The 25892-nt window shown below is 40.5% G+C and overlaps 1 non-coding gene across 1 annotated transcript; it reads right to left on the bottom strand.

The window, feature by feature from the left end:
- Nucleotides 1-12770: 12770 nt before the first annotated feature.
- On the bottom strand, nucleotides 12771-12877 carry LOC144309266 (U6 spliceosomal RNA). Its single transcript, XR_013375324.1, has one exon. It is a non-coding gene; the product is annotated as a U6 spliceosomal RNA (small nuclear RNA).
- Between the last annotated feature and the right edge of the window lie 13015 nt (nucleotides 12878-25892).

Genomic DNA, 25892 nt, shown 5'->3' with positions numbered 1-25892 from the left:
ATAAAATAAAAATAAAGAGGTAGCATTTTAATGAAAAAAAGTTGAAATTACCACTATTGGGAATTATAGTGGTAATAATATTTTCCTGAAAACTCCAAGGAAAACAATAGGAAAGTTATTAAAATTAACGAGTGAATTTATTATAGAGGATCAATAAAAAGTATACAAAAGTTTTGTCTTTTTTATATACTTGTCATACCTAATGAAAACTGCAATCTTTTTTTTTTGCTTATTTGAATTTTCAGACGTTTATATGATTACTATTTAATACTTGAGTAATAAAAAAAAGTGTAGTTGGTAGTGAGAAGAATGTGAACAGGTTCCTGATTTTAAGCAACTTGATTATGTTCTAAATTTTGTAGTTTTTAAAATGTTTCTTATGCTTAAAGTTCATCAAGCTTTTTGAATTTGTGGGTTTATCATTTTCCTCATAATTGGCCTTTTTTGTGCTTCTGATTTTTTTCTGTCTCCTCTCCCTTCTGTTTTTGAGATCCCAGTTAGATATAGGTCACTTGACACTGCCTCATGTCATACTAGTTCTCTCTTTATTTGTCTTTTTGGTCTTTTTATTTACTCACTATTTCATTGCTGGTGATTACTATTGCTGTGTGTCAAGTTCACCAATCTTTTCCTCTGCAAAGCTCAATGTTCTATTAATCGTATGCAGAGTATTTTTCATCTCAAATATTTCCATTTGTATTCCTAATATTCCATTTGAGTCTTTTCTGTTTCTTGCATGTCTTTACTTAATGATGTACTTCTTCCTCTTTTTTTTTAAGAAATTTCTTTTTTTAAAGATTTTATTTATTCATGAGAGACACACAGAGAAAGGCAGAGACATAGGCAGAGGGAGAAGCAGGCTCCCTGCAGGGAGCCTGATGTGGAACTTGATCCCAGGTCTCCAGGATCATGACCTGAGAGGAAGGCAGATGCCACCCAGGTGCAACACCCACCCCCCACCCCCTTTTATGTAGGCTCCATGCCCAGCACAGGGCTTGTACTCATGACCCTGAGTATAAGAGCCACATTCTCTCCTGACTGAGCGAGCCAGGTGCCACCATATGTTTGCTTAATATGCTTGGTCATCCCCTACCTTCTACAACATGTGGACTATGGCTATAATAGTTTTAATGTCCTTGTCCATTTATTCTATCTTCTCTTCCATTTGTGCATACGTTTGTATTAGTTTATTTTTCTCCTCATTTTGACTCATAGGTCCCTGCATCTTTGCATGCCTGATAATTTTTTATTGGTTTTTAGACATTGTGAATTTTACTTTGTTAGTGGTTGCATGTTTTTGTGTTCCTAAAAAAATGTTGGGAGCTTGGTTATGGGATGTAGTTAAGCTACTCAGAAACAGTTGATTATTTTGAGGCTTTGTTTTAACCTTTGTTAGATGAGACCTGAGTAGCCTTAAGTGTAGTTCTCATTTTGTCTCATGATTTAGTCAATATTTATGTAATTACTGTCTCTGATTATGAATTATGAATTATGCCTGTGAATTATAAGTTATGCCTCTCTGGCTGGTGGGAACACAAACTATTCTTGACTCTGTGTGAGTTTTGGGGATTTTTTTTCTTCTGCTATTTTTGGGTTGTTCTTTCCCCCAGCTTCTGGTAGCTCTCTTCTGCACATGCATGGATCAGCTCTGAGCTGAAGCATCAAGTTGAATCAAGCTTCCTGTGCAGATCTCTGGAAAACTCTCTCCTTCACCACTCTGTCCTGCAAACTCAACTCAAGGAGATCACCAGGCTTCCTCAAGGTTTCCCCTCCCTACCTTGCTTCCAGGATATTCTCTTCAAGCAACAGGTTGGGGCAGTCATTGGACTCAACTCATTTGTTTACAATCTCTAGGGATTGCCATCCTGCACTGCCTGACGTCCAGTGTTTGAAAGTTGTTGTTTCATATATTTTTCCATTAAAAACCAGTTTAATATCCCTGTTATTCCATTTTGAATGGAAGCAGAAATTCAAAATAAACATTTATAATATGCATCATCAAGGTGCAATTATTAAACCTTTCTTTAATGCAAGAATTCCTTGACAGTTAATAAATATGTATATCATTGACAGATAGTCATGTAATGCATAATAAAAGTGGCATTGTAAATCAGTGACCAAAAACAGGAATTAATCAGTAAAATGAGCTGGAAAATTATTGAGCTATTTGGGAACAAAATCAATTTATATCCCCACCACACAAAATACTTGAAATAAATGTCAATTGGAATAAAAAATAACTATAAATCGAAAACAAGGAAATAGAAAAAAATACAAAAATAGATATGAATATTTATTTAACTCCTCCAAGCACAGAGTTTCTAAGTTTAAGTTAAAAACTGTTAGGAAATATAGATCTGACTGTTAGAATTTTTTTAAACTACATTTCAAGAAATGTTAAATGCAAATGAGAAAAGCGAGAAAACTATTTTCAGTAAATATTTATACACAATGTTAATCACTTTTTGTAAATTAAAGAGAAATGGAAATTAACACAAAAATGAATATGACCCCAAACTACAAATAAGTCCATGTTACCAGTATATATTCCTCATAATGTTAAATTCAATTACTGAGTAAGTTTGTGATAAATTACTGAAAAGGGTAGTAATCAAATAACTGCAAACTAAAAGTAACAATGAGAATTTTTTTTACTTATCAGATTAAAGATCAGGAAAAGATGAAACCCAAAGTTGGCAAAGTGGAGGAAATTAAACGAGTGCTTATCTATATTGCCAGTGGAAATAAAAATAAGAATTCTTCTTGTGAAAGCACTTTGGCAATATTTATCAACAGTCTTTTTTTTAAGATTTTATTTATTTATTTATTTATTTATTTGAGAGATAAAGAGAGAGTGAGCATGAGTGGCAACAGTGAGAGAGACAGGCTGACTAGGCACTGAGCACAGAGCCCCATTCTGGGCTGCATCTCACAACCCCGAGATGATGACCTGAGCTAAAACCAAGAGTCAAAAGCTCAAATGACTGCACCACTACCAACATTCATACCAATGCAGTCTTAAAAATGCTCCTCTCTTCTGATTTTGTAGTTCCACTTCTGGGATAGCACCCATAAGCAAAAATAATTCTAAATGCAAACGTCTATTTATACATGGAAAAATTCAAATTATCAGAAATTGCAAATAGTCTAATATTGATTAAAATGAATTTATCTAAATAATAAAATGGTATGCTATCATTAATAATGTTCATCATTAATAATGTTCACAAAGAATTTAGAGATAAAACAGAGTTGTCAAGTTCAAAAACAGCAATAAAATCAAATATATAGTAACTATTCAGCCATGTGAAAATTTCATGGAACTTACAACTAGGATGATATTCACAAATACATTATTGATTATCATCCCTGGAAATAATTATATAGACTGTATTTTCTTCCTCATGTTTCTCTGCATTTCCCCAGTTTTAACACTGAACATATATTAGTTTTATAATCAGCAAAAAGGTAACACAGAAAAATACCAATTTTCAAGATGAATTTAAAATTTCTTACGAGGTCCACTTTAAAATAAATTTCATGCTTAGTGTCCTCTAGGTAGTTTTACTGATAAGGTGTGAAAATATTCAAATTTCCTGATTTAAGAATTATTATTATTGTTAACATTATTAATATTTTCATTACCTCTTGGAGCTGAAGATAAAACTTCATTAGTGATAAAAAGTTTGGGCAGGAATTTACTTCTCAAGGAATTCTTCCTCCCTTCATTTCTATTCTTCCTACTTCATTTCTATTTCTGTAGCTCATTTACTCATCTTCAAGGTCCCAGAGAGTAAAATCTTTGTCAGAATCAGTTCCAAAATAATGCTGCATTAGAGAGAGAAGTACTATCAAGTAGACCAGGATTTAAATTTACTGGCTGTACATCTGGCAGAGCTAATAAACTTTTCCGAGTCTCAGGATTTTTACCTGCAAAGTGGAGACAGTAAAATCCACTTCCTACAATTGCTAAGTGTTAAAATAGCAGACACAAGAAAACCAATCACTTAGTAGGCATTCAACAAATTATCACTATTATCAATTATTAGCAGTAATATTTCATAGAGTAAAAGCTAACTAGATATTTCTTGCTGACTAATGGAAGGGATACACACTGAAATTATTCAATTAGTTACACTCTTTGGAAAAATAGCAAAGCAATCCTGATCTGTACAGTTTTGCATTATTGTTTACATACTTGCTCCTCCCACAGGTAATATTTTTAACAAGCTACGTAGAGGAATACAGTTTCCACCCAAAGAAGGCAATTTTTAAAAATCACTTTATCAAGGGATGATTAAAACACAAACAGCTGTAGGTATTTAATGTGAACAACTCGATGCATTTGGAGGTAAGTACACACCTGTGAAACGACTATCCCTATTAATGCGGTAAACTTATTCCTCATCTCCGAAAGTTTCCTCCTCCTTGTATGTTAAGAGCACTTAACATAAGATCTACCTTCTTAGCAAATTTTTAGTCTGTGACACAGTATTGCTCTGTATGTAGGCTCTGTATTGTACAATGGATCTACAGAACTTATTTTGCATAATTGAAACTTTGTACCCTTTGACCAAGACCTCTCCATTTCCCCCTCCACCCACTCTCTAGCCACCACCATTCTGTTCTCTGCTTCCACATTAGATTCTGCATATAAGTAAGATCACGCAGAACCTGTCTTTCTGCCTCTGGCTTGTTTCCCTTAGCAAGAAGGAACTTCTAAACATAATTTAATAATGTAACAAGTGAACTAGGGAGTGATGAAGGAGCGACAAGAATCATCCTGGGATAACCTCCAATCTTCCTTACTTTGCCTATGGTCATAAATATAATAATGGAATTGTGAAATTTCAGGCATAGACAGTCTTGAGTATCTTCCTTTCCACCAATACTTCATAGAGAAGGGAATCAAGACCCAGTGAGCTGAAAGTACAATGTCAGAGGTAGGACTAGGGCCAGATCAGGCTTTGTGGTCCCCAGTCCCACCTTCCCTGATGCTATATTTCATGATAAGGAGGCAAGAGAGTAAAAGGAGGAGGAGAAGGAAGATGGTGGCAATGGTGGTGGTAATGCTGCTAAAGAATAAGAAATACTACATGCATAAAGTCTTTTCACCTGGATCTACAGAGTGACACTGATTTACAGTAGCATGTTCTTTTCAGAGAGAGAGCAAGCAAGTGTGCAAGTAGGGGGAGGGGCAGAGGGAAAGAGAATCTTTAGCAGGCTCCACACCCAGTGCAGAGTCCCACATGGGACTCCATCTCAAGACCCTGAGATCATGACCCAAGTTGAAATCAAGAGTCAGATGCTTAACCTACTGAGCCTCCCAGGCACCCCTACAGTAGTGTGTTCTTATGGTCTGAATTATGTCCCCCACCAATTCATATGCAGTAGTTTTAACTTTGGGGTTTGGGTGCCAGGAGTCATGAGTATCAAACTCGGACTTAATGACAATTCATTGGATGGTCTTATGTAACTTTTGGCTTTATTCCTTCACGCAATGGAGGGAATTGCAATTCCTTATTTTCTCACATAAATCTTGATAAATGTCCATTTAAGAAATCAATCAATTGGGCAGCCCAGGTGGCTCAGCGGCTTAGCGCCACCTTCAGTCCAAGGCATGATTCTGGAGACCCAGGATTGAGTCCCACATTGGGCTCCCAGCTTGGAGCCTGCTTTTCCCTCACGTGTGTCTCTGCCTCTCTTTCTCTCTCTTTCTGGGTGTCTCTCATGAATAAATAAATAAAATCTTTAAAGAAAAAGAAATCAATCAGTTGATCAAAAATATTTTCATTATTTTAGGCCTTCTAGACACATGGGGTCTTTATGTTTATTTGAACTTTTTCAAGATAGACACAAAGAGTGATTAAGAATAAGCAATTTTTGCATATGGACGTGATGAAGTGATCTTCTTTCACAAAGGCATTCTACTTGAGAGATTTTAGGGGCCCTGGAACATGGAGCTGGGGAAGTAGAGTCCTACTTCCCGCACTAGAAATAATACATCTACTCTTTGGGAGTTAAAAGGATGATCTTCATTTTTCTTACCACACAGATGATCTTTCCTTGACAGACTAAAAAACCACCTAACAGCCTTTATTTAGTTTGGGGGTAAGTGCATTCTAATGACAATATCTCAACATTCATAGTTATCAAGAAAAGCAGAGTCTCACTGGTTTTAACAAAAGTTTTGTCAAAATTTAATATCCGAGGGTCTTTATTTGCAAATTCTGTTATCTCCTGTGGCTGTGCCATCCAATTATTTAATCTGTCTACAATCGCTATCAGCACACAGCAGAGATGGATTGATAGATGTTAATAGATTGATGAGTATGGAGCTGTACGTATAACTCTTGTGACAAATTGCTCTGTTTTCAGTTCATATATGTGTGCGGAGATATTATGAAAATAAATCAATTTCCTCCTCCAAAACATTGTCAAAGGCTAAAGGCAAAAATATTGTGCTGGCCTCATCTAACTTTTGAGCCTTCCCTTAGCCACATGTAGTTCTCAAACTTCTCTGAGAAACCTTTATAGAACTGTAATAATTTTTGCAGCACAACAAACTTCTCAAAAATTAAGTTGCTTAAAACAATCATTGTTTAGCTTATAATTCTATGGATTGGCAGTTTGGGCCAGGATGGGCTGGGCTTTCTCACATACCTAGGGCAAGGGTTGCAAACTTTTTCTGAAAAGGGGCCAATAGTAAATATTTTAGGTTTTGTGGGCCACAGAGTCTCTATCACAGCTACTCAAGCCTACCCGTATAGCACTAAAGAAGCCATAGAGACCGAATGAATGAGCATGGCTACTTTCCAATAAAACTTTATTTGCAAAAACAGGCAGCTGCCTAGCAAACTGTAGTTGCCAACTCCTGGTCTAGGGTCAGATGCTTGTTGGCTGCAGGCTGGCTGGTCTAGAATAGGGTTAGTTGAAATAGCAAGCACTTTTCAAGCTTCTATTTGCATCCTGTTTGCTAACTTCCTATCAGCCAAAGCAAATCACAAAGTCACCCCAATTTCAAAGTGCAAAAATAGACTACACCTATTACTAGGAGAAGAATTTGTGATCTTTGAGCTCCCAGCCAACCATAAGTCACTTATCTAAATGATCTTCCACAATATATACTAAAGAACCAAGACACAGCTAGAGCTATATAGTAGCCAGACATTGGTGTTGGGTCCCTGGGTTCCCCCTCTTCTGCCAGAGTTGGAATGGTTCTTTCTAGGATGAGGTTAGATGGTCCTGGAGAGATTGCCACCATATGCATCTTATGTGTAGTAAGGGACCAAGTAGGGTAATCTGAGAATATCAAAGTATCCAATTAGTCCAAAAGCATCAATCACTAACAGGAGCATTAGAGCCACTTCTTTAGAGTTAACAAGAGGGAGACATTTGTCCCCAGGAGCACCACCCAATCCAAGTGCAACCAGACCAGCAGAAAACTCAACTTATAGCTCAGTTTTACCACCTGCCACCTTGCCAAGCACATTATGACCCTAAGAGTACTTACCATAAGGTCTGCTGGCTGCTCTCCATACCTCTCATGGTGCTTTCATGTTGTTTCATAATGGTTTCTTCATTTCTATTTTCTTCTTTTCATTGGGAGTAGAAGCATGTCTTATTCACCCAACATCTGTTGAAGGATCACTCAAATGTAAATTTGGGGTGCAGATAGGACTATGGTAAGAGAGAGCAAATGTAGGCATAGGGGGCACATTCTTAAGAAGGTAGATCCTAGGGAGGTGTTGCTCGGGCCTGTTAATGGCAGCATGAAAACATCGCAGATCAAATGCAGCCTGTTCCATAGTTTGCTTGGAGGACAGATAATCATATTAACTGAGCGTCTGTCGTGGGCAGGCCCACCTTAAATTCCCTCATTTAGTCTTCCTAAAACCCCTTTGGCAGATGTATCATTATGCCCATTCGACAGATCAGAAAACTGAGACTCAGAGCAGTTCAGTAAATTACCTAAGGCCACTCAGCTAGTACATGACAGAATCAGAATAGATACCTAAAGCATGGCCTGACAACTCCACTTGCATCCTTCAAGACTGGAAAAATAATGTGGGTGTTTCTTCCATTATGTTGTCTCATCGCTTCGAACAAAGAAGCATTCATTTTCCAAAGGTTTGATACCCAAGCTTTCCTTGGCTCTTGGCTTAATAAATTTCCCAATTATCCAGTGACTGTCAGAAACAACAGCAGTTTGGAGTTTGGGCCATGACACATGACCTACCCTCCACCCTGGGCTTGAATCTTGTCATCGTTTATCAGAATTAAGAGAGGTCCTAGGAAATCAGCCATTTTGCTTGGCCTTCACTTCAAGGCTGGGGAATGGCCTCAGTGTCTCTCAAATTTTCCACTGGAGGTCTCTTCCAGGCCTCTTAAAAGAAAAGACTTTATTTCTAATGAAGATCTAAAATGCCTGCAGTTTTAACTTAAATCTATTACTGTACTTCTGTCTTCTGAGAAAATAAAGAAAAATGACCCAATTCATCCCCATGAAAATCCTATTATATTTCAAGATAGTAACGATCCCTTTGGCTCCTCTTGGCCTCCTCTACCTTCCTTAATTAGTTTTTTTGGCATTCTTTGATCCTGATCATAATCATATCTGTCCTCATCTTTAGGCATTCCTTCTTTATAAGGACCAGACTGACAATCATTATTCCACTTCGTAAGAGATGAGTCTTTGAACTTTATCATGTGAAGCAATAAAAAGCAAGAGCTTGAGAGTTAAATATTCTAGGTTCAAGCTTAGAAATTATTAGCTACAGGGATGCCTGGGTGGCTCAGCGGTTGAGTGGCTGCCTTTGGCTCAGGGCGTGATCCCGGAGTCCCGGGATTGAGTCCCACATCGGGCTCCCTGCGTGGAGCCTGCTTCACCCTCTGTCTCTGCCTCTCTCTGTCTCTCATGAATAAATAAAATCTTAAAAAAATTATTAGCCACAAATTATTAGCTTATCTACCTCTGAGCTACAATTTCTTCCTCCATCTTGCATTTTATTTGTATTTTCTTTTGGGGGAGGATATACTTTGAAACTTAGGAAGTTTTATGTTTTTATTGGAACCTAAGTATTGTGATAGGCAGAATAAGGGCCCCCCAAAGGTGCTCATGTCCTAATTCCTAGAACCTATGAATACACTTTATTATAGAGCAAAGGAGAATTAAGGTTGCAGATGGAATTAGGATTGTTAATCAGCTGATCCTAAGATAAGGAGATCAGGCTGGATTATCTGCATGGGCCTGATATCATCACAAGGATCCTTAAAAGTGGAGGGAGAGGGAAGACAGAAAAGAAGGAGACAGAAAAGTCAGAGTGAGAAGGATATTTGATAAAGGAACCAAGGTCCGAGTGATATGATGTGAAAGGCACTTGACTCCCTTTGTTGGCTTTAAAAATGCAGGAAGGAAGCCATGAGGCAAAGAATGCTGCGTTCTCTAGAATCTGGAAAGGCAAGAAAAATGAATTCTCCCCCAGCACCTCCAAAAATAATGCAGTCCTACCAACACCTAAATTTTACCCTGGTGAGACCCATTTCATACTTTGGACCTCCAGAAGTATAAGATAATAAATCTGTATTGTTTAAGCCATGATATTTGTGATAATTTCTTACAGAAGCAATAGGAAACTCATTTAGTTACCTATATACTAATGCCTCTGAACATACCTTAGTCCCTTTGTTTATACTGTCTACCATGAGCAATGTTGAAATTAGCTTGTAAACACTTGCTACTCCCCATCTCTTCCCTACTGCATAATTTTTAAGTAATATCCTTTTGATCCCAACATACATAAGGCAGTGAGCAAATTTATCCTGCTTGGTATGTACCCCATCCTTTTTCATCCAATTTTTTGAATACTACATTTACATTGTCAGATATAACCATTACAAACTACTTTCTCCCTTCTTTTCTTTTAAAGATTTATTTATTAATTTGAGAGAAAGAAGGAGCATGTATGAGCAGTGGTGGGGTCAGAGGGAGAAGGAGAAAATCTCAAGCAGACTCTCCACTAAGCGTAGAGGATCTCACAACCCTGAGATCATGACCTGAGCAGAATCAAGAGTCTGACGCATAACCAACTGAGCCACTCAGGCACCCTTTCTTTCTCCCTTCTTACCACAATTTTAGTCTTAGATAATTTCTCCAATTGGTTTTCTGAAGCTTGTTGTCTAATAGATTTTTCAGAAAGGGCTCATGAGAATAATATTCCCTGAATTCTTGTGGATTCACAACAGTTTGCCTGTAGCTTCTATATTGAAAGGTCACCAAAAAGATTCCCATTAACACCACCAAACTTCCCAATCCTCACACAATCCTTGGGTTGAGGATGCACCACTTCCCATCCCCCGATCCTCTCCGATCTCTGCTTCCTTGGTTCCTTATTCCTTGGTCCCTCCCCAGCATCTCAGGCTGAAACCACTCAGATGTCTCCTTCCATTTCCTCTTTTCTACCTGTTCCTCATAGATGGATGTTCCCAGGGTCTCCTTTGAAGTTTGCTCATTCTTGTGGCTTCCACTTATCATTTCTGGGAAGAAGACTGCAATACAGGTGTCTATGTCTGGCCTTTATCTTGCCCAGCCCAGCCCCGCACAGCATTTATAAGGCCTAGCACCCCATGCCCCATGGAATGTGCAAGGCAACTCACAAACTGGCCACTCTAGCACGGCCCTCCACATTTAACCACCTCACTGCATCTGCAAGTCACATGTCCCTTATCTCTCTACTCTTCTTCCTACAGTGTCCTCATCTAACCTGAACTATAGCCTTGATCTTCAGATATGATCATGTGACTCCATTAGTAAGCATGAGGCCTTTGCTCAAATGCCTCCTTCTCATGAGGCTCCCCTGTCCGCCCTATTTCAAACTTCTCTCACATCCCCACCAGCATTCCCAATGTTCCTTGCCTTACTCTACTTTTTCTTTTTCCCATAATACTTACCACCTTCTGACATACTATCCGATTAACTCATTCATCATGTGCATTGTTTGTTGTCTGTCTCCTTGTTCAAATTAAAGCTCTGCAAGGGCAGGAACCTCTGTCTGGTCTGTTGTGTGGTGTGTCCTCAGCACTTAGAACAGTGTCAGGCACACGGTGAGCCCTCAACAATTAGCCACTGCGTGAAGAATCGAATAAAACAACAGCAGAAGAACAACTCATAAGGCATGTGGGACTTAGAAAGAGAAAAAAGATGGATGACATGATGAGGCCAGAGGACAGGGTTCAATAGTCTACCCACATATAATGTCATAGGTTCCAATGTAGGGTATTGGTGGTTATGCAAAAGGGAAATATAATCAGAGGATCCAAATAGGGCCCTGTCTGATATGATAGATGAATTATTTCAGACCAGAAATTCTATGCGATATTTATTACTAGAATCTGAAATTGGTGGCTTGGTATGACAGGTGATATGGCAGGCAAAAGCAGATACAAAATGGAGGCCCTCCCAACAACTGTCTGCTTCAGCCTTGGGGGGAAGTTTCAGGATATATTAATCAAGGTTTTTCATTTTATTTTTTTTATTTTTTTACAATAAATTTATTTTTTATTGGTGTTCAATTTACCAACATACAGAATAACACCCAGTGCTCATCCCGTCAAGTGCCCCCCTCAGTGCCCATCACCCATTCACCCCCACCCCCCGCCCTCCTCCCCTTCCACCACCCCTAGTTCGTTTCCCAGAGTTAGGAGTCTTTATGTTCTGTCTCCCTTTCTGATATTTCCCACACATTTCTTCTCCCTTCCCTTATATTGCCTTTCACTATTATTTATATTCCCCAAATGAATGAGAACATATAATGTTTGTCCTTCTCCGATTGACTTACTTCACTCAGCATAATACCCTCCAGTTCCATCCACATTGAAGCAAATGGTGGGTATTTGTCATTTCTAATGGCTGAGTAATATTCCATTGTATACATAAACCACATCTTCTTTATCCATTCATCTTTCGATGGACACCGAGGCTCCTTCCACTGTTTGGCTATTGTGGCCATTGCTGCTATAAACATTGGGGTGCAGGTGTCCCGGTATTTCACTGCATCTGTATCTTTGGGGTAAATCCCCAACAGTGCAATTGCTGGGTCGTAGGGCAGGTCTATTTTTAACTCTTTGAAGAACCTCCACACAGTTTTCCAAAGACAAACTCAAAATGGATGAAAGATCTAAATGTGAGACAAGATTCCATCAAAATCCTAGAGGAGAACACAGGCAACACCCTTTTTGAACTCGGCCACAGTAACTTCTTGCAAGATACATCCACGAAGGCAAAAGAAACAAAAGCAAAAATGAACTATTGGGACTTCACCAAGATAAGAAGCTTTTGCACAGCAAAGGATACAGTCAACAAAACTCAAAGACAACCTACAGAATGGGAGAAGATATTTGCAAATGACATATCAGATAAAGGGCTAGTTTCCAAGATCTATAAAGAACTTCTTAAACTCAACACCAAAGAAACAAACAGTCCAATCATGAAATGGGCAAAAGACATGAAGAGAAATCTCACAGAGGAAGACATAGACATGGCCAACATGCACATGAGAAAATGCTCCGCATCACTTGCCATCAGGGAAATACAAAGCAAAACCACAATGAGATACCACCTCACACCAGTGAGAATGGGGAACATTAACAAGGCAGGAAACCACAAATGTTGGAGAGGATGCGGAGAAAAGGGAACCCTCTTACACTGTTGGTGGGAATGTGAACTGGTGCAGCCACTCATTTTATTTTTTTAAGGAAAAAAATGTTCATCTAAAAATATGGCATCCTTCATGAATCTGTGCGTCATCCCTGTGCAGGGATCACACTAATCTTCTCTATATTCTTCCAATTTTAGTACCTGTGCTGCCCAAACAAGTACTGTGTTTTTTATTTTCTCTACCTTATGGTGCTTTGACATCTTGGGGCATTGACGACTTGGGGAGGGCCTGCCTTTTCTAGAGTTAGCTAATTCCTAGAGATAGCAAACACTTTGCTGCAAACCAACCAGTCCTGAGTCTGTATCCACCATCCCCTTCCTTTTAACGGGCTCCTGCAGTCCAGAACACTGTCCCTTTGCCCTAAATCACCCCAGAGTCAGGTACCAGCCAACTAGGGTTTGCCCTTCTAGCCCAGGGCCCGCCCCAATTATTCAAACTATTCAATCCTAGGTCTGCCCTGTTTGCCTACCCTGCTTCGCCCATTCCTTCCTGTGAAAACCAAAATAAAAGCTCAGCCCACGTTTCTGCCTCAGTTCTTCTGCCTCCTGACTGACCCTGGTGATTCTGCATGTGGCCTTACATGGCTTGGAATGCCTCCTGATTCTAGAGAACTGTGGGTAAGAACTTAATCCTTCCTGGCAGTCATGTCCATGTCTGTGTATCTTACCATACCTTGAATGAAACAAATCCCGGGTACCTTTTATTTATTTTTTAAAGAATATTTTATTTATTTATTTAAGATAGAAAGTTTGAGAGAGCATGAGCAGGGCTGGGGGAGGGGCTGGGGGAGAGGGAGGAGCAGAGAACCAGACTTGGAGCTCCATTCCAGGACCCTCAGCACCCTGAGATCATGACCTGAGCCAAAGGCAGATGCTCAACTGACTGAGCCCCCCAGGTGCTCCCCAGGGTACCTTTTAAAACAAAATAGAAACAAAGAAACAAACGAAAAAATAGAACACTTGCCCTGTGAAACTTCTGGTCAGATTTTTACAGCCCAGAATTTCAGGTTTTTTAAAAGATTTTATTTATTTATTTTAGAGAGAAAGAGAGAGAGTGAGCAAGAGTGGGAGGGGCAGAGGGAGAGAGAATCACAAGCAGACTCTGCATTGAGTGCAGAACGGAACTCGATGTGGGACTTGTACCCACGACGCTGAGATCACAAATTGAGTCAAAACCAAGAGCTGGATGCTTGGTTGGGCTCCCTGCTCAGCGAGGAGCCTGCTCCTCCTTCTCCCTCTCTTCCTCTCCCCTGACCCAGGCACCCCTGACCCAGAATTTCTGACGGAAATCTCAGCTAAACTGATCTGGTAAATGCCTTCCCCTTGCTTGACTAAGTAACACAAGGAGAGTATTAAAAACAAGAACAAAGCACAAGGGCAGCCCCGGTGGCTCAGCGGTTTAGCGCCGCCTTCAGCCCAGGGCCTGATCCTGGAGACCCGGGATCGAGTCCCACGTCGGGCTCCCTGCATGGAGCCTGCTTCTCCCTCTGCCTGTGGCTCTGCCCCTCTCTCTCTCTCTCTCTCTCATGAATAAATAAATAAAATCTGTAAAAAAAAAAAAAAGAACAATGCACGAACTGTGTTGGGTCAAGTATACTGACAAGTGTTGAAAACTTGCACTGATCCAAGTAAACATCTCTTTTCTTTTTCCCAAAGATACTTGAAAAGCTTAAAAGAATTTCATTACTGAGTTTAGGCATATTTCTCACGTAAGATTTGTGAGTCTGCCTCTGTGAATGTGAGAGAATCAAATATATTACATTTGTAAACGTCGTTTAAAAAATCTAACGTGATTCGATTGATTAAAGATGGTCCTGGTGTTAAATATTTGGGAGAATATGATCTGTCAGATTTATGAAATAAGTGCACAGTAATTAAATAACCAATTAAGTTGAAAATTATTTTTCTCATGCAGAACATCGCCAGGCTTATAAATGTAACTTAAAAGTTGAGCTTAAAATCTTAAAAGTATAGGTTTTTATTTCTATAACATGGATAAATTAAATAGTAAGACACAAGTGACCGTAAGAATGTTTTTGTGCATGAAAGCTCTTTGGGCAGAAAAGTCACACCAATTTTCAGAGGCTTCACAGTGAACCTAAAATCCAGTCTAAGATTCCTAGCACAGCACAGTCCCTAGAGAGGCAAATCAGGGCCTGCCTGGCTGCTCATGCCATTTTCAGGCTCCTCCCTCGGCCATCTCACTTCCCACACCTGGTCTCCATGGCTGCCTAGCACTGGTTGCCAGATCCTCCACCCCAGCATGCACGGGGGCCATCTTGCCCCTCCTCTCCACCTGTTTTCTCCTGCTTATCCTTTGAGTCTCAGTTCGAATGTCTTTTTTTTTTAAGATTTATTTATTTATTTATTTATTTATTTATTTATTTATTTATGAGAGAGAGAGCACAAGCAGGGGAAAGGAAGAGAGAGAGAGGGGGAGGAGCAGGCTCCTCGCTGAGCAGGGAGCCCAATGAGGGGCTCTATCCCAGGACCCTGGAATCATGACCTGAGCTGAAGGCAGACACTTAATCGGCTGAGCCACCCAGGCACCCCTTGAATGTCTCTTCTGACTAAGTTGGCCTGCACTCTGAAATGAACTCACATAGTATTCTATCTTTTTTGGGTTAAATCCACGTTGGAATTCAGCATAACTTCCCCTGAGTGGTAACTTATTTGGCCAGCCCACTGATGAGTGTTTTCTGAGGCAGCAAGCAAATCCTTTGTTATCTTCTGAAATTCAGCACAAAGTTCACAAGTGACACATCAGATCTCCAGGACTAATCCTCAACCACTGACGTTTAAGGCAAGGGAATGCCATCCCTCAGCCCCTCCAATGACCACGTCCTTCTAATGCAATGCCCTCTCTGCTCGGCTCTACATCTGGGTGCAACCCTTTGGCCCAATCTCTTCATCTATGAAATTATATCTGACGATAAGCAGAGGCCTAATGTTCTAAAGAAATGGAACTATAATAATATAGGGGGAAAATGTTAAAGAAACTCGACCCCTATTTCACTGCATTCACTAAAAATTTATTTCGAGTGTATTTTTTTAAGATTTTATTTTTAAGTGATCTCTCCACCCAACACAGCTCTTGAGCTCACAACCCTGAGATCAAGAGTCGCATGCTCTACTAACTGAGCCAGGCAGGTGCCCCTATTTGGAACGTATTATAAACCTAAACGCAAAACTTAGAATTGTAAAGCTTCCAGAAGACATAAGAGGAGATTTTCATGACTTTAGGACAGGCAAACTTCACCCACAGGACACAAAAAGCCTTAACTGGTTTTCGGTGATTAAGGTTATTTATTTAAATAGGTTATTTATCCCACCACATGCCCTGAGTTGGTAAGCAATATATTGATACACTTGCCAAGCTGATATTTGGAGTTTGACATATGGTACATCCCCTTTCATTTCTGAAAATCCTAAATCTTTTTTAAAGTTTTTATTTAGGGATCCCTGGGTGGCACAGCGGTTTGGCGCCTGCCTTTGGCCCAGGGCGCGATCCTGGAGACCCGGGATCGAATCCCATGTCGGGCTCCCAGTGCATGGAGCCTGCTTCTCCCTCTGCCTGTGTCTCTCCCTCTCTCTCTCTCTCTCTCTCTCTCTCTCTCTGTGACTATCATAAATAAAAAAAAAAAATTTAAAGTTTTTATTTAAATTCCAGTTAGTTAACATACAATATAATACTATTTCAGGTGTATAATATAGTGATTCAACACTTCATACAACACCTGGTGCTCATCTCAGCAAGTGCCCTCCTTAATCCCCATGCCCTATTTAACACATCCCCCTCACCCACCTCCCCTCTGGTGACCATCAGTTTGTTCTCTATAATTGAGTCCATTTATTGGCTTGTCTCCATCTCTCTTTTTCCCCTCTCCCTTTGCTCATTTGTTTTGTTTCTTATATTCCACATATGAAGGAAATCATATGGTATTTATCTTTCTCTGACTGACTTATCTCGCTTGGCATTATACTCTCCAGCTCCATCCATGTCACTGCAAATGGCAAGATTTCATTCTTCTTTATGGCTGAGCAATATTCCATTGTCCATTCTTCTTTATCCATTCATCAATCCATGGTCACTTGGGCTTTTTCCAAAATTGGCTATTGTAGATAATGCTGCAATAAACATCAGGGTGCATGTATCCCTTTGATTTAGTGTTTTTGGATCCTTTAGGTAATTACCTGGTAGTGTGATTGCTGGTAGTTCTATTTTTAACTTCTTGAGAATCCTCCATGTTTTCCAGAGTGACCCCACCAGTGTGCATTCCCACCAACAGTGCAAGAGGGTTCCCCTTCCTCCATATCCTCACCAACACCTGTTGTTTCTTCTGTTGTTGATTTTAGCCATTCGGACAGGCGTGATGTGATACCTCATTGTGGTTTTGATTTGCATTTCCCTGCAGATCAGTGATATTGAGCATCTTTTCATGTATCTATCTGTTGGCCATCTGGATGTCTTCTTTGGAAAAATGTCCACTCATGTCTTCTGCCCATTTTTTTAATTGGGCTATTCATTTTGGGGGGTGTTGAGTTTTAGAACTTCTTTACATATTTTGGATACCAACCCTTTATCAGATATGTCTTTTGCAAATATCTTCTCCCATTACACAGTTTGCCTTTTAGTTTTGTTGATTATTTCCTTCGCTGTGCAGAAGTTTTTATTTTGATGTAGTTTATTTTACTTTTATATCCCTTGCCTCAGGGAACGTATCTAGAAAGACGTTGCTACAGCTGATGTCATAGAGGTTACTGCCTGTGCTCTCTTCTAGAATTTTTGTGGTTTCAGGTCTCACATTTAGGTCTTTAATCCATTTTGAATTTATTTTTGTTTAAGGTATAAGAAAGTGGTCCCATTTCATTCTTTTGCATGTTGCTGTCCAGTTTTCCCCACACCACTTGTTGAAGAGACGTTCTTTTTTCCCATTGGATATTCTTTCCTGTTTTGCCAAAGATTCATTGACCATAGAGCTGTGGGTTTGTTTCTGGGTTTTCTATTCTGTTCCATTGATCTATGTGTCTATTTTTGTGCCATTATCATACTGTTTTTGATCACTATAGCTTTGTAATATAGCTTAAAGTCTGTAACTGTGATGCCTCCAGCTTTGCTTTTCTTTGAAAATCCTAAATCTTAAAATGTTCATACTTAATAACATCTCCAGTAATATATCTTAATGGACCCTGGATCAGAGGAAAAAATATTGTTATGAAGGACACCCTTGGAAGATTTGCTGAAATTTGAATATGGAGTGTATAATTTTATTCCAATTACAATATCCTTACTTTTTGGCATGATAAAATATTTAGGGATATATGGATATTATAATGCCATTTACTCACAAAAAATTTCAGGAAAATATCAATACATATATGAGCAAAAGATACATGAATGAAATGTGGAAAATATTAACAACTGAAGAATCTAGGCAAACAGGATGTGAGCATTCTTTGCACTTCTCTTGCAATGCTTCTGTAAGTTAGAATCTTTGTTTTAATTTTAAAAACTAAAAAACGTTCTTGCTGCAACCTAATTGAAATCTATCTTCCAACAATTTCCATCTCTCTAGTTCTAATTCTGCTCCTTACATGATCTTTCTGGATAAATTGATTTTTCCCCACTATAATAGAATTTCAGACATTAGAATAATGATATCATGGCTCTCCCAAATTTGTTTCCACCAGATGATCTGGATGGGATCTTTACCCCTCAACTTTCACATCTTCCTGATCTCCAATCCTCCTATACTCAAGATGGGCAAACACACACACACACACACACACACACACACACACAGATGCACGCACACACGCATCCATCAGCCCCACATGTGTATATATATATATATATACTAAGTGTGGAGTCTTATTTTGAAAACTTCTATCAGCTCCCACATGTGCAGAGCCATCCATGTGAATGGACAAGGAGTTACTTTCTTTCTGCATAGAAAACCTCAACAATGTCCAGAGCTTCTCAATGTGACACAGCCTGTCACCCTGTGACACAGCCTGTCACCCGCTGCTTTGACATAAGAAAACTAGATAGCAAAGCATCGTCTCTTTTGGTGATACTATGAGACACACAGAGCCTTCGGGACTCGCAGCATGTGAAAAAGAGAAGAAGTAAGACATGAAAGCCTGCTGTAGAAAGGTTGCTCTGGTGTGATGTGTTTTTCCCCCACCCTTCTTTTCAGAGCCAGGGGGGGAAAAATGATGGTTTCACCAGCCCTTTCTTAAGTGAATGAATGAGGGTTTCCTGATGAAAACCATCTCACAAAATGAATGGCTCCATCACCCAATCTAGTGGCACAATCAGACCTTATGAATCAAGATCGCCACAAGTTCTCATCAATGCACAAAAACACAGGACGAATCTGAATTCAGAGGATGTGTATTCACATTTGAAGTGCTGACTGATGGCAGGGACTGCATGAGACCTGCTTGAAGCAGTCTGGTACATTCAGCATTGCCAAGACCTTGCCATGGCAGTGAAAGCCTCAGAAATGTATTTGCATCAAGATACCTCCCAAAGTGTTTGTAAGTGTGTTTTCAGGGCCTGGCACAGGACGGGTGAAATACAGCTAGCCTCTTGAGCTCTCTTCCACTTCCTTGATTTCTGAGCATCCTGTGCTTGCAGACTGTGTTACAGTAGAACATTAGCGCCATCTAAAGGCTGCGTACCAAATGTCTTGCTGGCGCGAATGTTCCTCAGAAAGCTGTTTGCTGTGATGACATAGTTCTATGGAGGACTGATGCTGTGAAAAACTTTGCCTACCTAGAATGAGGCACTGGGCCACGTCGCAAGCTATGTGGTGGTGATCTTGGCATGCTTGGAGAGGTGCATATAGTCTGCAGCACTTGCCTAGTTTGAAAGAGCAGGCCCCGTTTCTCAGAAGCTGTGTTGGCTTGCTTTCTTATATAGGTTATCTGTCATTCTTTAGCTCTGGAAATGCACCCTGCCCCTAGGCCTAGTCTGACGTTGGTGTTGAGCAGGAGCGTGGCATGGCTGGGGAGGATGGGGTTAGGGAGAGGAGGATGGGGTAGTCATCCAGTAGCCATTAGCCTTGGTTGGAGACATGGGAGCTCCGGTCCCATGTTGCTGTTTGCTAAGTTTGTGACCTAAGTTTCTCTGAGCCTCTCATGCGTAAAACAAGGCCCTTCAACTAGATTCTCTCTAGGGTTCTCTCCTGTTCTACCATCAGTGTGGTTCTGGGGAGGTGATGTAAGATGGCCTCGTCCCATACTTCTACTTCATGTCATTGCAGTGAGCAAAATAAAATGATCTAGGCAGATTTCTGTTATGGAATTCTTTCTTTAAAAAAAAAAGATTTTTTAAAATTTATTCATGAGAGACAGAGAGAGTGAGGCAAAGACACAGGCAGAGGGAGAAGCAGGCTCCCAGGGGCGAGCCGCATGCGGGACTCGATCCCCCAGGGTCACGACCTGAGCCAAAGGCAGACACTCAACCACTGAGCCACTCAGGCGGCCCTCTGTTACAGAATTCTGAAGCTCAGCTGAGTTTCACCCAAATCCTTCGGATTCAAGGCCAAGGAAATTCTGATCTGAAGTTTCCTTGGCCTGTTTACAGGGCCCCCAGGGGTTAGCCGGAGTCCCTGGATTCCCTAGAAGCTCCCAAGGACCTTTTAGGAATAGGGGCTGGTCTTAAAAGGACTTGAGTGGTAGGCGGTTTTGAGAATAGACTGATCTTTGATCCTGAGCCTCTGATGAGTCATCCAGTGGGAATGTGTCTGGTCTGAAGGTCAAACTTAGGTGGGTGTGGGGGCAGAGGGTGGATGGAGCAAAAATAAAAAGACACTGAAGCTTAATAGGCAGACATCTGTGGTCAGTTGGCCTCGGCTCCTTGCTGCTCAGGAGACTCAGGGCAAGTCATCCGAACTCTCTGAGTTTTGATTTCCCCATCTGTAAAATGTCACCAACAGCAAAGTCAGGGAGAGGATTAAATTAGAGACTGCACTCAGCGAGTCTAGCACAACGCTCGATGCGGAGTCAATATTCCATGAGTGACGTCACTGGCTTGTAATTCTGAAATCACTCTCCTGTTTGAGACAGCACAGTGCACAAAGCCAGGCGTAAGCTTCCTGCACATCAGCCCAGGCCCCAACGGTAGACACCCCATCTTCGACCTCACAAATGCTGGCCAGGTTCCTCTGACACATAACTCAGGTTCTTGCTTTTGTATTTTAAAACGTCCTCTCTGCTCAGTGCTTCCTGAGTCTCTGCTGTTGGCCCTGCCTTTTCCCTGCATGATCCTGTTTCTGCTTTTAGCACAGGTGGCTTTGCCGTCAGGGTATTTGAAGTTTTCCTTTGACGGGCCTGCAACTAAGCAACTTAATTATGAATGAGCACTCTGCCTAAAAGCCTGCATTGCTCTCTTGTTTCCTCAAATACCCTTGGCGTCTATCCAGGGCCTCGACACACAAAAGCAAAAGGATGGCTGACCCATCCACCCACTACCGAACGACCCCCGATCTCTTCCCATCCATCTGCTGCTTGCTGCCTTTGTCAGAAAGGAAGAGAAAGTGAGCTAGGAGGAAAAGAAAAGGAGATGTGTAATACATTTTTCATGAAATAGACCAGTTTAAAAAAAACTTAATTCTCAAAATGAACGGTTCACTATGTTCTGAGACTACTCAAAGCAATATTTTAATGAGCTCGCTCTCATTTTTAATCCTTTATATAAAACAGCACCCGGCACAAGTCTTGAAAAGAAGAAAAGGCAAAATGGAGAAACTTGATAAGCAAAAATATAAGTTTTTTTAGTGGCGAAAATACAACAGAAACAGATTTATTTTATTTTATATTTTTTAAAAAGTTATGTTTTATTTAAGAGAGAGAGAGAGACAGTGCAGAGAGGGACAAGCAGACTTCCAGCTGAGGAGGGAGCCTGAGGTGGGGCTCGATCTCAAAACCCTGAGATCATGACCTGAGCCAAAACCAAGAGTTGAATGTCCAACTGAGTGATTCCCCCAGGCATCCCCAGGAACAGATTTTTTTTAAAGGCTCCTTTAGATTGACAGTAGCTACATTTGTGGCGAGCATAGCACAACATATAGACTTGTCAAATGACTCTGTTGTACACCTGAAATTAATGCATTATGTATCAACTATAGTTCAATTTTTTTAAAGAAAATCTTCTTTACCTTCAGAATAAGTAAGTGTTAGAGCAGGGGTGTGTGTGAGTGTGTGCATGTGTGTGTGTGTGTGTGTGTGTGTGTAGCTAGAGTATTCATAATGTGGGAAGAGATTTTCATAATCTGGTATGAGAATATACGTGCTGCCGAAGTGAGCACACGATAATCTGGTATGAGAAAACCCAGTAGTGCCAAGCATAAGTGATACACTCTGGATCACATAGCTGGTTAGTGGTAGAGCCAGGAGCACATTCAGGTTTCTTGACTCCTAGAGCACTGTTGGGTGAAGCCACACTGACAATAAAGTCTCTGAAATGTCCAAGCAACTGCTTTTTTAAAAAAGATGTTTTTAATTTATTCATTTTTTAATTTTTTTATCTTTTTTATTGGAGTTCAATTTGCCAACATATAGCATAACACCCAGTGCTCATCCTGTCAAGTGCCCCCCTCAGTGCCCGTCACCCAGTCACCCCCACCCCCCGGCCACCTCCCTTTCCACCACCCCTTGTTCGTTTCCCAGAGTTAGGAGTCTCTCATGTTCTCTCACCCTCTCTGATATTTCCCACTCATTTTCTCTCCTTTCCCCTTTATTCCCTTTCACCATTTTTTTATATTCCCCAAATGAATGAGACTATATAATGTTTGTCTTTCTCTGATTGACTTATTTCACTCAGCATAATACCCTCCAGTTCCATCCACGTCGAAGCAAATGGTGGGTATTTCATGAGAGACACAGAGAGAGACAGGCAGAGACATAGGCAGAGGGAGAAGTAGGCTCCCTGAGGGGACCCCGATGCGGGACTCGATTCCAGGACCCCGGGATCATGACCTGAGCCACCCAGGTGTCCCTAAGTAATAATTTCTTGCCAGGTTCCAAGATGGCTCATTCATAATTTGAAGGCTCATCCTCGCTGCTTATGTTCTTAGACTCGCCCAGCATATCTGCCATTTTCCTCAGGGATTTCAGTACATCCATGAAATCTCAAAAATAATATATAGTTTGAATTGTCATGCACTGTGAGTGTAAAATAAACACCCAATTTTAAAGACTTGGTATAAAAAATAATGTAAAATATCTCATTAATAGGTCTTCCTATTGATTACATGACAAGATTATAATATTCAGGATATATTGGATTAAGTAAAATATGTTGTCAAAATCAATTTTATATATATATAGCTACTACAAAATTTAAAATAATTTTTTTTTAATTTAAAATAATTTATGTGGCTCACATTAAATTTCTATTAGGCAGTATGGATTTAGGTAATATAGACTTGTAATGTCCCAATTTTATTTTACTTTAAAGATTTTATTTATTTATTTGAGAGAGAGGGAGCCTGAATGGGGAGTGGGGCATGGGGAGAAGCAGGCTCCCCGCTGAGGAAGGAGCCGAACACCCGGCTCGATCCCAGGACCTGGGAGCATGACCTGAGCTGAAGGCAGCTGTTTAACCGACTGAGCCACCCAGGCGCCCCTACAATTTTCCAATTTTAATATGATATTCTACTCTTTGTTCAAATCCAAGACTTGCTACAAAGGTGTCTGGCTCTGGGTGAAAGACTGCTATTTTAGAAAAATAGAAATTAACGTAAGGAATAGATGCCCGAATTTGTACTATTTACTACAGTCCTTCCTGACTTGGAATGGAACATGTAGACCGTGACTCTCTGGTGTTCCCAAATTTAAATTTAATGAAAAACGTGTCTTTCTGCGGCTCTTTCAGCAAGTCAGCACTCAGAGCACACTTTAGACAAGGCTTGTTAGCTGGAGCTGTAAGGGGAATTGTCAAGGGGGGTGGGGAGTGGAGGGAAGAAGGGAGAGAGGACAGTGTTTCTGAGAATAATTGGATAATTGGAGGATAAGAAGGCCATACACTTCTTTCAGAGCAAATTAATTTCCCAGAAGAAGTCTTGAGAAACTTGCACATTTCACTGCTTTGGTTGTTTCCATATAAGCCTGACTCAGGCTCATAGGAGGGCAAATAAAATGATCTAATAGTTTAAGCTAAAACTTCAGCGATAAAATTACAACCAGCTCTGATTTCTTTCTATCAATGTAGTACCATAACTTTACAGAAAATAAAACCTTTTTATTGTACAGTCATATAACAAGGAATCTTAAGAATGCGTACTTGTTGCTGGGGAAAGATATGGTCAAGAATAATGTCGAGCTTGGGATGCCTGGGAGGCTCAGTGGTTGAGCATCTGCCTTCGGCTCAGGTCGTGATCCCAGGGTCCTGAGATTGAGTCCCGCATCAGGCTCCACACAGGGAGCCTGCTTCTCCCTCTGCCTGTGTCTCTGCCTATGTCTCTGCCTCTCTCATGAATAAATAAATAAAATCTAAAAAAAAAAAAAAAAAAAGAGGGGATCCCTGGGTGGCTCAGCAGTTTAGTGCCTGCCTTTGGGCCAGGGCGCGATCCTGGAGTCCCGGGATCAAGTCCCAAGTCAGGCTCCCAGCATGGAGCCTGCTTCTCCCTCCTCCTGTGTCTCTGCCTCTCTCTCTCTCTCTCTCTCTCTCTTTCTTTCTTTCTCTATGTCTATCAAGAATAAATAAATAAATCTTTTTTAAAAAGTAAATAAATAAAAATAAAAATAAAAAGAATAATGTTGAGCTTAAGCAAAGCCATGTTTGAGAAGTTATGACTTGCTTGAACTATGAATGGTTCTAGGTTTCTCCACATCATCCACTAACTCATTTACTCCTCATAATGATATCATGGAATTTATACATACTTACAGAGGCCAAGGAATCCAAGGCACAAAAAGGCCAAATAACTTGCTTGAAAGTCACAAACAGCAGATCAGGGATGTGAACTCGGGCAGTCTGGCCCCAGAGTTCATGCTCTTAACATGCAACAGTGTGTGTGCCAAGCACTATGAATTAGTCAGTGAAAGTGGGCAAACAGTCAAACAAAATCTTAGGATGTGAGTTTCAACGCAACATTGGAGAGTGCTTTTGCGTTGTTCACGAGAAACTGTCTTTCCAGAAGAATCGGGAACATAGTATTAGCCAATGGCATGAGCCCTGGTTGAGAAGTCAGAAGACACGGAATCAAAAACCTCTATAAAGCGAGAGTTGAACTTCATGCCTTCCGTGTTCCTTCTCAGACTGGTGTTGATGTTAGCACTCTCGTTTCTCATGGCCTCTTCCAACAACAGGTACCTAAAAAGTCATGAATCACGAATGGAACTGTGGAATCAAATAAGGACAAGGGAATGAGATTGTCCCAATGCGAAAAAGGAAATAATTGGATGTTAGGATTATGGGAAAACACATTGCTGGTGTAGACCAAAATAGAAGAGAACGCATTGTGAAGAATTTGGTTATTTAAAACCATAAGCAGGGTTTTAGAATGCCAGCTCTTACAAGGAGAGAACTTACCTCTTGAAATGTATTTCCACAGCACATATGCATGTACAGATACTGGATATATGCTTTGCGATGATGACGACAATGTTACTTTTGGTGATGATTTTGAAGATAATAAAGAACTCTGGGATGCCAGAAAAAAGTGTGAGTGATTCAAAACCACAGCACTTATTCCTACCAACTGTAAAGTAAGGGTAATATTAACCTCAAGGTCAGGTGGGAGGATTAAATGAGATAAAGTAGAGAAAATGCTAATCACGATGTCTGCTTCATTATACGCTGTTATTCAAGGTTGACAACAATGGTGACAAAAAGATGATGACGGTGATGACACAAGTCAAACTGCTCCTAGGGAGCCCTGTCCAACTCTCAACAATTTTAAAATAGAACATTCAAGCTAACATGTTCGTCTAACACTGGAACATTGAAGCTACTCAAAAGATTATAGCCAGGGACGCCTGGGTGGCTCAGCGTTTGAGTGTCTGCCTTTGGCCCAGGGTGTGATCCCAGGGTCTGGGGATCGAGTCAGGCTCCCGGTGAGAAGCCTGCTTCTCCCTCTGCCTGTGTCTCTGCCTCTCTCTGTGCATCTCTCATGAATAAATAAATACAATCTTAAAAAAAAAATTACAGCCAAATGTGATAGGA

The sequence above is a fragment of the Canis aureus genome, chromosome X (assembly GCF_053574225.1).
Source record: "Canis aureus isolate CA01 chromosome X, VMU_Caureus_v.1.0, whole genome shotgun sequence".
NCBI lineage: Eukaryota > Metazoa > Chordata > Mammalia > Carnivora > Canidae > Canis > Canis aureus.
The sequence above is the reverse complement of the archived record's forward strand: the minus strand, read 5'-3'. Positions and strand labels throughout refer to the sequence as shown.